Below are 18,728 nucleotides of genomic sequence, written 5' to 3'. Positions count from 1 at the left end.
GTCTCATATTTTTTACATTTTAATCGTGAAGTTAGGTACTGTAGGTTGGAAGCTTTTTCAGCAGTGCTTTGTAAACAAAAATTGCGTAATGAAGTGATCTACGGGACTTTAGTGAGGACCAGCCAACCTTCTGATGCAGGATGCAGTGTTGCCTATTAAACCTGTCACCTGTGATAAAGTGAAGTGTGCTATGGTAGACTGCATCCAAAGGTTTTAGAGTGGTGTCTGCTGCATTTTGATAAATGGTGTCACCATTTCTGGAAATTTGATTGTCAGGAAAGTTGATTGTACAATCTGCTTCCTGCTGTTTAGAGAGGCAAGATCTATTTATAGGGAACCCGCTCGATGAGAGAATCAGCCAATGAGTAAATATGGAGTCCATCTGAATATTTTTTGTGTGAATTAGAGAACAACATATATTTAGTTTTGCCCGCATTAAGTACAAGTTTTAAATCAACAAGGGCTATCTGTAATGTAACAAAATCCAATTGCAGCTGTAACACAGCTTGGTCAACAGGTGCAATGGCATACAGTGGGGAGAACAAGTATTTGATACACTGCCGATTTTGCAGGTTTTCCTACTTACAAAGCATGTAGAGGTCTGTAATTTTTATCATAGGTACACTTCAACTGTGAGACACGGAATCTAAAACAAAAATCCAGAAAATCACATTGTATGATTTTTAAGTAATTAATTTGCATTTTATTGCATGACATAAGTTATTGATACATCAGAAAAGCAGAACTTAATATTTGGTACAGAAACCTTTGTTTGCAATTACAGAGATCATACGTTTCCTGGAGTTCTTGACCAGGTTTGCACACACTGCAGCAGGGATTTTGTCCCACTCCTCCATACAGACCTTCTCCAGATCCTTCAGGTTTCGGGGCTGTCGCTGGGCAATACGGACTTTCAGCGCCCTCCAAAGATTTTCTATTGGGTTCAGGTCTGGAGACTGGCTAGGCCACTCCAGGACCTTGAGATGCTTCTTACGGAGCCACTCCTTAGTTTCCCTGGCTGTGTGTTTCGGGTCGTTGTCATGCTGGAAGACCCAGCCACGACCCATCTTCAATGCTCTACTGAGGGAAGGAGGTCGTTGGCCAAGATCTCGCGATACATGGCCCCATCCATCCTCCCCTCAATACGGTGCAGTCGTCCTGTCCCCTTTGCAGAAAAGCATCCCCAAAGAAGATGTTTCCACCTCCACGCTTCACGGTTGGGATGGTGTTCTTGGGTTTACTCATCCTTCTTCTTCCTCCAAACACGTCGAGTGGAGTTTAGACCAAAAAGCTCAATTTTTGTCTCATCAGACCACATGACCTTCTCCCATTCTTCCTCTGGATCATCCAGATGGTCATTGGCAAACTTCAGACGGGCCTGGACATGCCCTGGCTTGAGCAGGGGGACCTTGCGTGCGCTGCAGTATTTTAATCCATGACGGCATAGTGTGTTACTAATGGTTTTCTTTGAGACTGTGGTCCCAGCTCTCTTCAGGTCATTGACCAGGTCCTGCCGTGTAGTTCTGGGCTGATCCCTCACCTTCCTCATGATCATTGATGCCCCACGAGGTGAGATCTTGCATGGAGCCCCAGACCGAGGATGATTGACCGTAGCTTGAACTTCTTCCATTTTCTAATAATTGCGCCAACAGTTGTTGCCTTCTCACCAAGCTGCTTGCCTATTGTCCTGTAGCCCATCCCAGCCTTGTGCAGGTCTACAATTTTATCCCTGATGTCCTTACACAGCTCTCTGGTCTTGGCCATTGTGGAGAGGTTGGAGTCTGTTTGATTGAGCGTGTGGACAGGTGTCTTTTATACAGGTAACGAGTTCAAACAGGTGCAGTTAATACAGGTAATGAGTGGAGAACAGGAGGGCTTCTTAAAGAAAAAATAACAGGTCTGTGAGAGCCGGAATTCTTACTGGTTGGAAGGTGATCAAATACTTATGTCTTGCAATAAAATGCAAATTAATTACTTAAAAATCATACAATGTGATTTTCTGGATTTTTGTTTTAGATTCCGTCTCTCACAGTTAAGTGTACCTATGATAAAAATTACAGACCTCTACATGCTTTGTAAGTAGGAAAACCTGCAAAATCGGCAGTGTATCAAATACTTGTTCTCCCCACTGTACATAACAGTATTGTCTGCATATAGATTAACATTACAGGATTTAATAAATAGTAAAGAGAACAGGTCCTGTCTTTTGTGTCCTGTCTGTCAAATCGTTTTTAAACCATTTGCAAGACTCCTGATCCAGGCTCATTTCAGACAGTCTTTGAATGAGTAGGGAATGGTCAACGGTGTCGAAGGCCTTGCAAAGATTTATAAATAAAGCAGCACAATGATTTTTATGATCTAGGCAATTTAACACACTATCTAAAACAAGAATATTGTCTGAAACAGTGCTATGTACAGATTTACCACCAGACTGGTGCACATTTAGAATAGAGTGAGAAGTTAAACAAAGTTCTCAGCTGGGAGTTGGTCTGGGATTCTAATAACTTGGCTAGGCAAGATAACTTGGAGATTGAGCTGTAGTTATCTAAATTAGAAGGATTACTTGAAATACTATAAAATACTATCATATACTATAAAATAATGGCATGGGTTTTATAAGCATATCTTGTCTGAAAACATACAGTGCATTCGGAAATTATTCAGGCCTCTTGACTTTTTCCACATTTCTTACGTTGCAGCCTTAAAATGGATTTATTCAACTTGTAAAAATGTAGATGTTCCAAAGGTGCAAATCAGTGGCTTGTATGCTTGGAGGCCTGGAGATGCTTAATGTGTTTGTTGATTAACTGTAAATTACAGTGAGACTGTCAGTCATTTGCATGACAGTTACCGGCTCACGAAATTTCCTGACCTCCACAGCCCTAGCTACTTGTTATTCACCCAATGTTCGTGGGTGTGATGGACCCATGACATTATTGGGTTTTTAAAACAATACAGCCATAACAATTTACGTAAAAATAGTTAATACTTAGATGTTGACATATCAATTACAAGCATTATAGACAGCATAAATTGTTAATATTTGCCATTTACCTCCGCTAGATCACATTTATCAATAAAAGCACTATTCGTTTAAAAAACATTTTTTTAATCAATTGTAATCAAGACGTGGGTGGAATAAATCATGTTCAAATATAAATCTTGAACAAATATAAATGAAACTATTGATGTTTATTGCTTTGAAATGAACAAATTGGAAGGACAAATTTTACATATAGTATTTTATGGAAATGATAAATGAGCCCCATTTAACACAAGTTTTACTGTGTGTGTGTTGTGAATGTATTTCTTGCACTTGATGCATGTGTACTGTGTCTTCCTGGCCTTCTTGGGTCCACACACATCGGAGTGCTTCTTCTTGTTGCTACCGGCTGCAATCTAGAATGATGAAAACACTTAGTTCAGGAATTTGACTAACAGCTCACTCACCCAACTCACTCACTCATTCACTCATTCACTGACTCACTCACTCACTCACTCACTCACTCACTCACTCACTCACTCACTCACTCACTCACTCACTCACTCACTCACTCACTCACTCACATACATAGTTACAGCAGGCCAAGGTAGGAGAGTCAGACACACACACATGCAACAACATCACCCACACTTACTTTCGGTATTGGTATTGGAGTTGTTGGTTCTGTGGGTCTGGCGGATGGGGCACCAGCATCCCCCTCACGATGGTTGCAGAAGCTGGGTGCTTGGCATATGTTGCCTCTTCTGGATTTAAGGTCTTACCAATGCCTTGCCCAGCTCCTCAAGAAAGAGCTGTCTCCTCTGGAGCTTCCCTCTGTTCCAATCTGTGTTCAACTCCATCCAGATGACAAATGCGTTGTACGCCGAGATGTCCAAGATGTAGAAGAATATCACAGGTGGCCAGCGTAGGGTTCTTCTTTTGCAGCTGTAGCCAGTCACCAGCTTGTTTAAATTGTCCACCCCTCCTTCTGTGTCATTGTAATACATTATGATTTCAGATTTTTGATGTTCCTGGCCACAGATTCTCCCATCCCTATGCAGAGTACCACATTGTTGCATTTCTTTGGCATGTAGGACACTAGGGACGTGTCGGCCGTGAACACAAACTTAGAAGAATTGATAGGCCTGTTCTGTGTATTCAACAGCTGAGGTGGGAGTTCTGGTTTGTTTTTTCGTACTGTTCCTATCATCGTCAGCTTCCACTTGAGGAGCTCCTGTCCCAACTTGTGCAAAGTAAAAAAGTTATTGAATGTGATGTTGTGGCCACGGAGTCCCTGTGTCAGGACAACCCCCATTCTGTGTCAGGACAACACCCAGGACAATCCCCATCCATTGGTTCTTCTCAGGGGCTCCTCCATCTGGCTTCCCTGTATCAAAATTAAATCAAATCAAATCAAACTTTATTTGTCACATGCAAGCGGAGACCTTACCGTGAAATGCTTACTTACAAGCCCTTAACCAACAGTGCAGTTCAAAAAGAGTAAATAAAATATTTACCAAATAACCTAAAGTAAAAAAAGAAAATAATAAAAAGAAAAGTAACACAATAACATAACAATAACAAGGCTATATATAGGGGGTACCGGTACCGAGTCAGTGTGCATCTTCCTCTGATTAATGCATCTGATCCCAAAGGTTGCAAGTTCAAATCTAGCGATAGAAGGCTAATTCCTTGGGCAAGAAAACCATTACATTTAATTTTTTACATCCATATTTCACCTTCTGCAGAATGCTGATGAGCTGGCTGGTGACGGGCTGGTCCTGGGGCTGGCTGAGGGTCAATCTCATCCTCTTCTTCCAACTCACTGTCAGACTCTGAATTGACAGGACACTGGAGAGAAAGGCAGCCAGGTCACCCGTGATACATGTCAGTATTCGTCTTCCATCCATGTCTGAGGACGTCGGGAGATGACTTGAAAACCGGCCACTAGGAGCAACAGTGAGTTGTTACCTTCAAGTAGGTTTTGATTTTGCTACAGCATTGTGGATGGGAAAGGAAAGGGAAAGGGGGATACTTAGTCAGTGGTACAACTGAATGCCTTCAATTGAAATGTGTCTTCTGAATTTAACTCAACCCCTCTGAATCAGAGAGGGATGTCAGATGGGCGTAAGCATCTTCCTCTGATTAATGCCTTTGATTCCAAAGGTTGCAAGTTCAAATCCAGAGATAGCAAGTTTGTTTTAAGCCTATCCCTAACCTGGGCTCCCGAGTGGTGTAGTAGTCTAAGGCACTGCATCTCAGTGCTAGAAGCGTCACTACAGACCCTGGTTCTATCCTGGGCTATATCACAACTGGCTGTGATTGGGAGTGCCATAGGATGGTGCACAATTGTTCGGGTTAGGGGAGGGTTTGGCCGGGGTAGGCCATCATTGTAAATAAGAATTTGTTCTTAACTGTTTTGCCTAGTTAAATAAAGGTTAAAAAAAACTTAACCATTCAGAGTTAATACCTAACCTAAAGATTTCGGACCTAATACCTAAACTTAACCCTAACCTAATAAATTCAGAGTTAATGCCTGAACTTAAGCATCTACCTCTGATTCCGAAAGTTCAAACCCAGCGATAGAAAGTTGTTTCTGAGATTGTTTTTTAAGCCTATGCCAAACCTTTATCCTTATCTTAACCATTCGGCGCTAATGCATAAACTTAACTCTAACCTTAAAAATTCAGAGTTAATGCTTAAACTTAACCTTAAACACTTCCAGATGTGAGATTTACAACAACTGCGAAATTTGATGTTTGAGAAACTAATTCTGACGTGAGACTGTGAGAGCTAGTTGGAGAAAAGTGTTTCTGGGTTTCTGGTAGATCTAATGATTTTTTAGACTTAATCAAAATCATAAAAAATATTTTATACCTAAACTCAACATGCTTAAGCACACTCTTCCTTCATTCCTTCCTTGATTTATTGTGACAGATTTTTACATTGGAGAGAGAGGTCATTCTTCCCAGCGTACTTTAGCTTGAGCCTGCATAAAATATAGAATTTTCTACTGCAATTCCCAAGGGCGCTTTAAGTTCCAATCAATTGAATAGGGAACCTCAATAGCTAATGGCTCTCTTTATAAGCAACCTGATCTCAGATAATTTCGTATTATTCTGTACGTAAATCCTAGACACTCCATTTAGTATGATATGTTGCGTTTCGTAAGATATGTATTCATTTGTGGATGTCCATCACCCATTTCGTATGATTCAGTGACTTGCACAAGTATTAATCCCCCTTGGTGTTTTTCCTATTTTGTTGCATTACAACCTGTAATTTAAATKGATTTTTATTTGGATTTCATGTAATGAACAGACAGAAAATAGTCCAAATTGGTGAAGTGAAATGAAAAGAATTGCTTGTTTCAAAAAATTCAAAAAAATAAAAACGGAAAAGTGGTGTGTGCATATGTATTCACCCGCTTAGTAATGAAGCCGCTAAATAAGATCTGGTGCAACCAATTACCCTCAGAAGTCACATGATTAGTTAAAGCTTGGTCGCAAATAGGTCTTCCAAATGGTCAATGACCCCAAGCATACTTCCAAAGTTGTGGCAAAATGGCTTAAGGCCAACAAAGTCAAGGTATTGGAGTGGCCATCACAAACCCCTGACCTCAATCTTGTAGAAAATTTGTGGGCAGAACTGAAAAAGCATGTGCGAGCAAGGAGGCCTACAAACCTGACTCAGTGACACCAGCTCTGTCAGGAGGAATGGGCCAAAATTCACCCAACTTATTGTGGGAAGCTTGTGGAAGGCTACCCGAAACGTTTGACCTAAGTTAAACAATTTAAAGGCAATGCTACCAAGTACTAATTGAGTGTATGTAAACTTCTGACCCACTGGGAACATGATGAAAGAAATAAAAGCTGAAATAAATCATACTCTCTATTTTTATTCTGACATTTCACATTCTTAAAAAAAAGTGGTGATCCTAATTGACCAAAGACAGGGATTTTTTACTAGGACTAAATGTCAGGAATTGTGAAAAACTGAGTTTAAATCTATTTGGCTAAGGTGCATGTAWACTTCCGACTTCAATTGTATATACTGAGATCATGTGACAAATCATGTGACACTTAGATTGCCCACTAGATTGCACACAGGTGGACTTTATTTAACTTCCTGACTGATGTCTTGAGATGTTGCTTCAATATATCCACATAAATTTCCTGCCTCATGATGCCATCTATTTTGTGAAGTGCAGCAATCCCTCCTGCAGCAAAGCACCCCCACAACATGATGCTGCCACCCCCGTGCTTCACGGTTGGGATGGTGTTCTTCGGCTTGCAAGCATCCCCCTTTTTCCTCCAAACATAACGATGGTCATTATGGCCAAACAGTTCTATTTTTGTTTCATCAGACCAGAGGACATTCTCCAAACAGTACGATCTTTTCACCATGTGCAGTTGCAAACTGTAGTCTGGCTTTTTTTTTAGCAGTGGCTTCTTCCTTGCTGAGCGGCCTTTCAGGTTATGTCGATATAGGACTCGTTTTACTGTGTATATAGATACTTTTGTACCTGTTTCCTCCAGCATCCTCACAAGATCCTTTGCTGTTGTTCTGGGATTGATTTGCACTTTTCACACCAAAGTACGTTCATCTCTAGGAGACAGATCGCTTCTCCTTCCTGAGCGGTATGACGGCTGCGTAATCCAATGGTGTTTATACTTGCATACTATTGTTTTTACAGATGAACGTGGTACCTCCAGGCATTTGGAAATTGCTTCCAAGGATGAACCAGACTTGTGGAGGTCTACAATTTTTTTCTGAGGTCTTGGCTGATTTCTTCAGATTTTCCCATGATGTCAAGCAAAGAGGCACTGAGTTTGAAGGTAGGCCTTGAAATATGTCTACAGGTACACCTCTAATTGACTCAAATGATGTCAATTAGCCTAACAGGAGCTTCTAAAGCCATGACATAGTTTTCTGGAATTTTCCAAGCTGTTTAGTCACAGTCAACTTAGTGTATGTAAACTTCTGACCCACTGGAACTGTGATACAGTGAATTAAGTGAAATAATCTGTCTGTAAGAATTGTTGGAAAAATCACTTGTGTAATGCACAAAGTAGATGTCCTAACCGACTTGCCAATACTATAGTTTGTTAACAAGGAATGTGTGAAGTGGTTGAAAAATGAGTTTTAATGACTCCAACCTAAGCGTATGTAAATTTCCGAGTTCAACTGTATACACCTGTTCTGAAAGGCCCAGAGTCTGCAACACCACTAAGCAAAGGGCTCCACCAAGCAAGCGGCACCATGAAGGCCAAGGAGCTCTCCAAACAGGTCAGGGATCAAGTTGTGGAGAAGTACAGATCAGGGTTGGGTTATAAAAAAAGATCAGAAACTTTGAACATCCCACGGAGCACCATTAAATCCATTATTAAAACATGAAAATATGGCACCACAACAAACCTGCCAAGAGAGGGCCGCCCACCAAATCTCACAGACCAGGCAAGGAGGGCATTAATCAGAGAGGCAACAAAGAGAACAAAGATATCTCTGAAGGAGCTGCAAAGCTCCACAGCGGAGATTGGAGTATCTGTCCATAGGATCACTTTAAGCCGTACAATCCACAGAGCTGGACTTTACAGAAGAGTGGCCAGAAAGAGCTATTGCTTAAATAAAAAAATATGAAAACACGTTTCGTGTTCGCTAAAAGGCATGTGGGAGACTCCCCAAACATAAGGAAGAAGGTACTCTGTTCAGATGAGACTAAAATCTATTTGACGATCTATTTGGCCATCAAGGAAAATGGTATGTCTGGCACAAACCCAACATCTCTCATCCCCCGAGAACACCATTCCCACAGTGAAACATGGTGGTGGCAGCATCATGCTGTGGGTATGTTTTTCCTCAGCAGCGACTGGGAAACTGGTCAGAATTGAAGGAATGATGGATGGCGCTAAATACAGGGCAATTCTTGGGGGAAACCTGCTTCAGTCTTCCAGAGATTTGAGACTGGGACGGAGGTTCACCTTCCAGCAGGACAATGACCCTAAGCATATTGCTAAAGCAACACTTGAGTGGTTTAAGGGGAAACATTTAAATGTCTTGGAATGGCCTAGTCAAAGCCCAGACCTCAATCCAATTGAGAATCTGTGGTATGACTTAAACATTTCTGTACACCAGCGGAACCCATCCAACTTGAAGGCGCTGGAGCAGTTTTGCCTTGAAGAATGGGCAAAAATCCCAGTGGCTAGATGTTCCAACATACCCCAAGAGACTTGCAGCTGTAATTGCTGCAAAAGGTGGCTCTACAAAGTATTGACTTTTTTTTTGTGTCTTATTTCTTGTTTGTTTCACAATTAAAAATATTTAGCATCTTTAGCATCTTCAAAGTGGGAGGCGTGTTGTGTAAATGAAATGGTACAAACACCCAAAAAATCTATTTTAATTCCAGGTTGTAAGGTAACAAAATAGGAAAAATACCAAGGGGAGTGAATACTTTCGCAAGCCACTGTATGTTGGCTAGGTGGCTAACGTTAGCTAAAAGAGATTTGTATATATACGTATGTATATGTATTTATATGTATGTATGTATGTATGTATGTATGCATGTGTATATATGTGTATATACTTATATATATTTGCCCAAAAAATATATGGGGGATTGGAAGTGATGCCGACAATTACATTGATGGAAGCTTCAATCTATCTGCAATATTAAAGCTGATCTACCCCCTAAAAAAAWWTTTAGGAGTTAAGGTTGGGGTTAGGGGAAGGGTTAGCTAAATGGGTTCAGGTTAGGGTTAGGGTTAGGGGAGGAGTTAGCTGACATGCTAAGTGTCAAACTCACAACCTTCGGATTGGTAGACGTTTGCGTTATACGCCCACCCTTCCACTTATCCCACTTTACTGTAACCATACCAAAAGTAACATATACAAATTTTTGTGTCCTGGGTTTACATTTACTATGTAATGTCTAGTCTATGAGACCAGGCTGTTATAAGCCATGTACTGTACTGTATATCATAGAGGAGTAGTTGGAAATATAATATAATCTTTAGAATGGAAGAAGCTGGGCTGGACAACTACAAGGCCTGTTCTCTTGTGACATGGCAGCCAACCCCCCCCCCCCCCCCCCCCCCCATCTCTTTCAGACCTGACATTTGTATGCCAGAGAGAGGAAACAATACCCACGCCGCCTCACCTCTGTCATTAATCACTCTCATTAAAATGACAATCCCTCAAAATTGCTGTTGCTTCTAATCGTTCGCGAGCGCATACACGCATGGCCTGAAAGCGAAACATTTCTAAAGGCAATTCATGAAAGTGCTGCGCTGAACGCTGAAAAAATGATTTGAAAGTAATTGATGTTTTTGTTCAAGTAAATAACTGTTTCAGGCTTGCTGTTACCTTGATGCGTTAATGCCTTCTTGCTTATTTAAATTTGATTCCCATTGATGACACATTGTTGTCTTGTTTTATTTTGATTTAAGGATGTACAATATGCAAACCTGGAGCCCGCATTTTCTATTCCTCTATTCCTTTTCATTGGAGTAACACTGGGGATGATTATTTCCCAGACAAATGAATGTTAAAAGAAAAATAAATTAAGTTTCTTCACATTCGATTCAGCACAGGGGAAACAATGACTGTGTGTTTGCTTGTGTGGGATTGGTAGCCAAAACAACAGAGGTGATATTTAGATGTTAATCAACTGGCTGGATGATAGAGTTATTGGGATTGTCATACAGGGATGAATAAGAAAACAATCAGTGAAGGGCTTTAATAGGTGTGTTTGTGGATGGTACGGCATAATGCAACCCACACTCACCCACACAAATTTTGGGCAAAAGTTGAAGGACATCTAAGCGTTGTCTGGCCCTTTGTAAGCTTGGTCTAGTCCTGCATTATTATCCATAACCATTATTTTGGGGCTACATCCTAAATGACACACTATTCCCTATAGTGCACTACTTTTGAGCAGTGCCCATATGACTCTAGTCAAAAGTAGTGAACTATGACGGGAATAGGTTGCTATTTGGGACACAGAACTTACCAAGACTTTTAGGTATATCAATGAAGACCTTAAAGAAAAGACAGGACCACCAGCAGGTTTGTGTCAGGGAGTAGGGGGAGTGCTGTGGTCTACATAGAGAGAGGAGGCTCCAGCCTGCAGGCTTGGAGGCCTGATGTGACCCCAGGGCAGGAGGCACAGCCCTCTAGTTGCCCAGTCAGAGGACACTTCTCGAATGCGTACTCCGTTTGTACATATTTTTAAGCATGCATCGATGCAATCTTCAACAGAAAGTAAGCAAAGAAATATGACGCAACCGAATTAAAAATTACACGACATTTCTTGAAATCAATGGCGACCATTATCTGAGCTAAAGGTAGAAAAAATACACTTCTGAATGAAATGTTGCCTATTCACATGTAATATGTTGCCTGATTACAATATTTTATATTGATACGTTAATAAATACATGCTGTGTTCATTTTGGAATTTTTACCCGCCTAGGTACTGTAGATCGCAAGCCCATAATAAGTCAATAAGGCTAACTAGCTAGCTAGCTAGCCAGATAGCCAAGAAATAATTGTTTGCTAGCTACCCACAAATAATTGTTATCTACCTTTCATAATATTAATTTTAGGTCATTTTTGGCTGTAAGACTATCTGGACAGCTACATTATTATGATTCACATATAGCTAGCTGATAAGTATGAAGTAAAACATTTGCTTTGTGTATATCTAGTTTTGTCTCTATTGCCATTGTCCTAGCGGGAAGACGGTTCAGTAAATGGGTAACTAAGTCCATAGTAAGTCAATAGGTATAATTGGCTAGCTAGCTTGCCATGAAGAATACTGTAGGTAGATACCCACGAAAAATGTACATATAACTTGCATAAGATTAGTTTTATGTCATTTTTGCCTGTTTAACTAGCTGGCTAGCTAAATTATTACGATTCAAACATCTAGCTGATAATTATGAAGTAAAACGTTTGCAAACAAAAGATATACAAAATATAGTTACCACACATTAGTCATCTATATTCTATATTCTATATACATCCATGGTCTTGGCTAAATGACTCTGTCATGGCATTTTGTCTAATGTCATATCTAGGGCGATCCTACTTAGTGGTGTGCTGCTTAGGGCACTATCCTAAGTTGATAACTACATGATAAGTCTACAGCTGTAAGGCACTAGCTTCGGACAGTCTACAGGGATGACGTATGGACCTCTGGGGAGAAACTGGTGATTAATGTAGCTGTAGAGTCAAAGGGCTTCAGGGTCTATTTTCAACTTTACGAAGGCTGGTATTTTGCTCGGACCCTTATTAAGTGATCCTAGTATAAATCGTCATTAAATGTTGCGATGTACATGTGCAACGTGCCATGCCAAGGGAAAGAAACACCTTGCACATGCCAAGGGAAAGAAATCCAAGTATCCTGGTTGGCTGCAACCTGTTCAGAATGAGTCTGACGTCATCAGATAATTTCCGTGTCAATGACCGTGTGTCAGTAAGAATTGGTGCTGACCTCAAGCAATATGCCATGGGGACCTGTAGTGATGTTACTACAGGTCAATGTGCCTTACACCATTGTCGTGGTGATAGGTATGAAGAAGTCTACTTCAGAGCTATGTTATCCACGGAGAAGCTAACCTCGCGACGGAAGGATTCTATAAGCACTGAACCAGTCGGATGCGGTGTGATCATGGTTCATGACTTCTAATAACTTTCCTCCTGAATGGAGGGTTCTATTTATTAGTGGCATGTGTGTTAACCATCAGAAGAGTGTTTTGGAGATTCCCTTCCACGTGTTGCAATCTGAGTGACTTCTACCTCCTCTGTCGCTGTTATCAAGGGCAAATTGACTTGTTAGATCTCTAACCTTCTTATTGTGGCTGGACTGACTGTTGCTGACATTGGTACTGGTACTCAATGGGATTAGTTATGCTCCCGATTTATTCCGAAATGTTATCCTACCGGAACACATGATAAGAGCATTTTACTAGTTGCATTGTAGTTGAGACTACGCATGGCAAGGAATGATCATTGTTACCATTTGTTTTTGGAGGTGGAAAGTTTTTACGACACCCCTCAGTGATATCGCAGATGTATTCTAAGGTTATCCCCGTTGAGTGGCTTGTCCGCTCCTCTCTGTTTTCGTGGGGAAGCTTACAACTTTATTTGTTTCCTGTTGCCTCGTACAGTGTTGCACGTAATCTCGACCCCCGACGGGCCTCGACGAGGCTCACCATGGGTCTGGGCTAGTATTCCCCCTCTTTGTGTCTTTGGACCCCCCCACCAGAGGTTGGTGTTGGTGTCCGAGGCACAAATGAAACGGTCGGACCCTTTGAACGAGTTGTCAGCAGCTGCTTTGTTAGTAGATTGGCTGTAACCTTTCAACCAAATCTCCTGGTGTTTGTGCTTCAAAACGCTCAGTGGCTGTCGTGGCTTGCCAGTCACCACAGCGCCTGTGTGTGGCAACCATTCCAGTACCTGCGAACTGAGACGAGGATATCTTTCTGCGATATCGCACAGTGTTTCACCAGAGGGAGTCATCGGGTCCGTGGCAGGACTGACGCCGTTAGTTTCATAGAAAGGGGTTTCAGAAAGGGGTTTCAGTCGCGTAAATCTATCATCAGAAGCAATGTTGGATACTTTGTTTCCTGAGATGGCCGCGGTGCGTGCGGAAGTGTCTGGAGGAAAAGACAAGTTAATCTTAGCTACAGTATCACATGACTCCTAAGAGGAGGGAAGTTGCTCACTCACAGAGACTGCTGGTTCGAAATCATAAATAGAATAGTCAATCAGGTTTGTTGATTGAATGTGACGAGATATTGTAACATCTGCTTGAAAGCCTGTGGGCTTGTTTCTTGATCGGGCGGGCCCTGGATAGGGTCTCGATTGAGAGAAGGAGTAAGTTGATTGTTTATATCCTCGCAAATGGTGTTAATTTTGGCGGACCTGTTGTCTGGCAAATCCACGACTACTCATGGTGACTCATCTTTTTCCACTTTCTAAAATGTTTGGTGCTTTGTACATCTCTTAGCAGAGCTTCTAGAGAGCATCGGTCTATGGTTTGATCGTAATTGATCACTTTTTCACCCTTGTTACCCTTGACTTTTTTTTTTCAAAGTTTCGGTTTTGAGTCGTTGGAAGTGGTCCTTATCTGAATGATCAACCTGGTAAAAGGTTTGTTTGGCAATGTAACTTCCTTGTTAAATCGAATGAAACAATGATATCCAATCAGTTGAGATTGGTTGGATATTATTAAAGTGTAACCAGTTGTGAGAAGAATGTGAGAATGTGAGAAGACATTGGCCCTCATTTGGATTTTTTTTCACAAACAAATTACTGCCGATTCTTTACCACAAGGTGTCACTTGCCCCTGAAAGCTGAACTCACAAGGGATTCCAGTAAAGGCGGGACCTCTGTCGCCCAAGGCACAGGATTTTGCCCTGAAAGCTGAAATCACATGGGATTCCTCCCACTAACGGCGTCTCACACTCAACCCAATCAGCGTTTCTTGCTAGCAATGTTACCGGAACACGCGATAACATAAAGAAATATTCGCTGTGTATACCCACGCATCTGGAGCGCGATAGACAGAGATAATAATTTGCTTCGGACAAACAAATATATAAAAAAATAATAATCATAATCGGCTGGCCCTTATGTGCTAGCGCTAGAAATGTAATACTTCACCCTCTACACCAGGGGTGTCAAACTCAAATACCCAGTGGGCCAAAATGTAAAACCTGAACAAAGTCGCGGGCCAACATTGAACAAATTAACCTTTTAATATGGACCCAAACAAGTTTTGCTTTAACATTGAATATGGAACAAGCATCGCTTATTACCATACAATATATAATTTAATAGTGGAGACATGCAAAATCGAATTTCAAATGAAAAAACACATCAATGGCATTCATTTATTAAATAAATAAAATGTAAATAAAAATCGTATGCCTCTTTTCTATTTGCAGCCTTCTGATTTAAATACCAAAATAAACTTTTTTTTTACTTTTTCCACTGGCTAATAATTTTACAAATAAAATGATAATAAATCAATCAACCATTCAAGCCCATGCCTTGTAGCAAGAAAAAGTGCACAAAGAAAACGTTAATTATTGCACACTGATCTAATCTTTTTCACGAACTCTCCCTCATTAAAGGGCCGGGCTGATTTTGCGATCACTGCTGCCACTATATAACTAGCCTTTACAGCAGCCTCACTTTGTGATGTGGCTTTTTTGAACATATTCTGTTGTGAAACCAAACTTATTTTCATCTCCTCTACTTTCTGGCTCCTTTGAGTCATGTCCAGGTCCTTGTATTTGTCATGGTGTTTCGTTTCATAGTGTCGTTGTACTCCTTACTTACAGCCACGTTGACTCCACAAACAAGACAAACAGGTTTGTCTTTTACATATGTAAACAGACATTCTGCCTCCCACTTGTCCAGAAAGCTCCTGTTTTCTGCCTTTCTTTTCGCCATTTTTGGGAAGGGATAGCGCGCTGACAGTTGTAGCGTCTATGTTGCTATGACTAGAGAGGGCGTTTCTGGGTCCTGTCCTGATTGGCGCGCGAAAACAACAGCAGAGCATTATGGGATTCGTAGTATTAGCGGTGAATGCGCTGTATAATACCGGCGGGCCAGCTCTAGTAGTAATTTGGTATTGTCTCGCGGGCCAAATATAATTACCCCGAGGGCCAAATTTGGCCCGCGGGCCAGAGTTTGACACCCATGCTCTACACTGATCCTTAGTCAGTAAGCAACACCGGAGGCAATCTTTCTAGTTCCTTGGTAAAAAGGAATCACACAAACTCACTTTCAACGATAATGCTGCCTACAGCTCTAATGGTGTATAATTTAATTTGCTACACAATTCATAAAGACTGAATTCAACAGTACGGCCTAATTATGTTTTAGATTCCTCACGGGGGCACGAATATGTCGTGACTTTACTTTCATTAATCTGATGACAGTTATTTATCGAACCAACTAACTGTGTTTAATTGTTMCCCGATTAAATTAATCATGTAACAATGAACTCATTAGGAATTTTGGGCACCCCAAGAGTGGTTGTTTAAAGAGTTACCATCTCCTGAATTAAATTCTAAATTCTTTACCTATCACATCCATTGAACAGTCAATGTATTAAATCATAACCTCTTATCATATCATCATTCTGAACAGTCGTAACCTCCTGCATCTGCAAAATACCCAGCCTTACTCATGATTCAGTACTACACAAATTGGTTTAATTATTTATTTACTAGCTAACTAAATAATAACAGGATAACACACACAGTTCATATTTGAGAAAAAGGTCCCTAGTGGACTGACACAACATATGGCGGTTTGTTACACAGAAAAGGAAGAGGCGGGGAAGAGAGAGAGAGGGGAAAATAGACACTTATCGTTGATACAGTTTTGAATCTATTCTCACAGTAATCACATACTTTGCACACAAACCGCCGCCCATTTGGAGTAAGAAATCATGAATGTATTTACGTGTGAATGCCGTTCGCCGTTTATCTCTGACGGAACCAGCCCTCCTTAGGAAGAGTGTTGGGTTGGGCTTTCAACGGCACGCTTGTAAGGCTCTGATTGTCCAAAAGGGGACCGAAAATGGATGAATGCAACAACCATGTTTCTGTCACTAACATATAGAGTCATGGGTGATAACGCTATAATTTACTCGAAAGGCAAGACACTCTGGGAAACATTTGAATAAAACTTTACACTGTGTGTTAATTTAACACTGCTGCAGTTTCTAAATGGGTCCACAGACTCAACACTTTCAGTGTTGATTTAACACTGTGAGTGTAATTTTGGGGAGAGATTTGCTGTGTAACTTTAGCCACCACACAATCAATGACAGTGATAGGGGCATGTGATGTGTGCATTGTTTTTTAACTGGTTAAGCACTTAAGTAACATCAAACCAAATATGGAGTTGATTTCTCCCCTTGATTTTTAGCTAGTGGTAGCTAATTTTAGCTGAAGTAGTGGCTGTTTAGAGAAAACTGAAAACTGATCATAATGAATAAATGAATAAATCTATATGCAAAGGGGAAAACAAGGTTTCAATAGTTGTACACCATGATAACAGTATCAGTATGAGTCATTAGTAGTATGGAGCGAGAGTATGAGGAATGTGCCACAGGGGGGAGCAGTGTAGAGCAGATCTGCCTTACACTAAAATGTCTCTTTAATTTGCTTTATAGCTCCTCTAATGAGCAGATCAAAAACAGATTGAAACAACATTATCTTATTGGGATTAATTTTCATTAACCAACAAGAGGCTTAATTGGCTGTGAGATAGAAGCCTTCATTATAAAGTGAGCACCCTGCCCTGAGCCCCCATCCCTCCCTCCCTGCCTCCCCCCTCCCTCCGTCCCTTCCCTTCCCTTCCCTTCTTTCTGCCTGCAATCTAGACAAATCCACATGAGCACACACAAACACACATGCACGCACACACACACAGAAACTCATACAAGCATGTTCACGTGCACCACACAAAAGGATGAAAAGATGAAAAGAGTCCATTTATAAACCAATAAATCCAAAAGAGAGCAGTTAATGCCGATCAGTCGCTCGACTAGACAAGAGCGGTCGGCCCCGATGCTTACTACGCCCGAACCTCTTCTCATACATGTCTAAACCCTCATGACAACAGACAGAGCTATTTCAAAATGAAGATTATTTCTTTTGACCCAACACACTAGCTGTCAACCACTTCAATGGAGGAGCCCAAACAGTGGAGGTGTTTGTTTGAGAGATTAACCTATTGAGATGATTGCCCGATAGATAGAGAAATGTTGCAGGAAACAACTCTGGGAGAGTGACAGGCTTCTAAGGGTTACCGTCCTCCTCACACGCCCTGCTCACGGCCAATGTTCCCTCTAAACTGTGTGTGCAGTAGCCCCGAGACTGCCACACAGTAGCCCCGAGACTGCCGTGCAGAGTGTAGCCCATGGAGAGAAGTATGAGATTGAATTTCACTCAACTTTCTAGAGTTTTCCATGTCAGTTAACACTATTAACATTTCCTTTTACTGTGGCAATTGTGATCGAATCAACGCAATATTAGCCACTTTTAATGCAACATACCGAAACAAAACGAACTATGCAAGAGATTTTGTTGTAGACAAAACACATCGGTGTAGGATTCTATTGCTCAAGTCTCAGCACATAATCTCCACAGACCGGTGTGGCATAACTAGTCCAAGCTGCAGTAGGCCTATATCCAAATAGACCATTGCCATATATGGATCTGTGCCGTTTAGTTTGAACTGGACTGTGTTTACAGCTGTTGTGGTGAGTAGACGCTCTTGTTTTAAGATCAAAGCAAGAGCTGCATGTAGCCACGTGCACATTTTGTTCATATCCTTTGCTAGTTAGTGAGTTATTAGCGCAGTTATAGATCATTTGTAGTCAGCAATAGGGGAATGATTTATTCCTAAAAGAGCACAAAACATGTACATTTCTAGACATCTTTGACAAGCAAGTCAGGTAAATAGCTTTTTTTTGTCTTAAAGGGGCAGTGTTGTATTTTGAGAAAGTCTTGAGTAAGCTAATTAGCCAATAGGCAGAGGCTAGCATACTTTGTATGATTCTCTGTAATAATGCTATGGGAATAATAATGCATTTTATTTTGTAGAGTGGTTTCTTGCTTCAAACAACAACATTTTCAGTCACCTCCTTGTCTGAAGGACAAGTGGATAAACAGGTTAATGTCAAGCATATTTTTTTTTCAAAAGTCTCATGGAATGT

Source organism: Salvelinus sp. IW2-2015, linkage group LG15 (genome assembly GCF_002910315.2).
Source record: "Salvelinus sp. IW2-2015 linkage group LG15, ASM291031v2, whole genome shotgun sequence".
NCBI lineage: Eukaryota > Metazoa > Chordata > Actinopteri > Salmoniformes > Salmonidae > Salvelinus > Salvelinus sp. IW2-2015.
The sequence above is the reverse complement of the archived record's forward strand: the minus strand, read 5'-3'. Positions refer to the sequence as shown.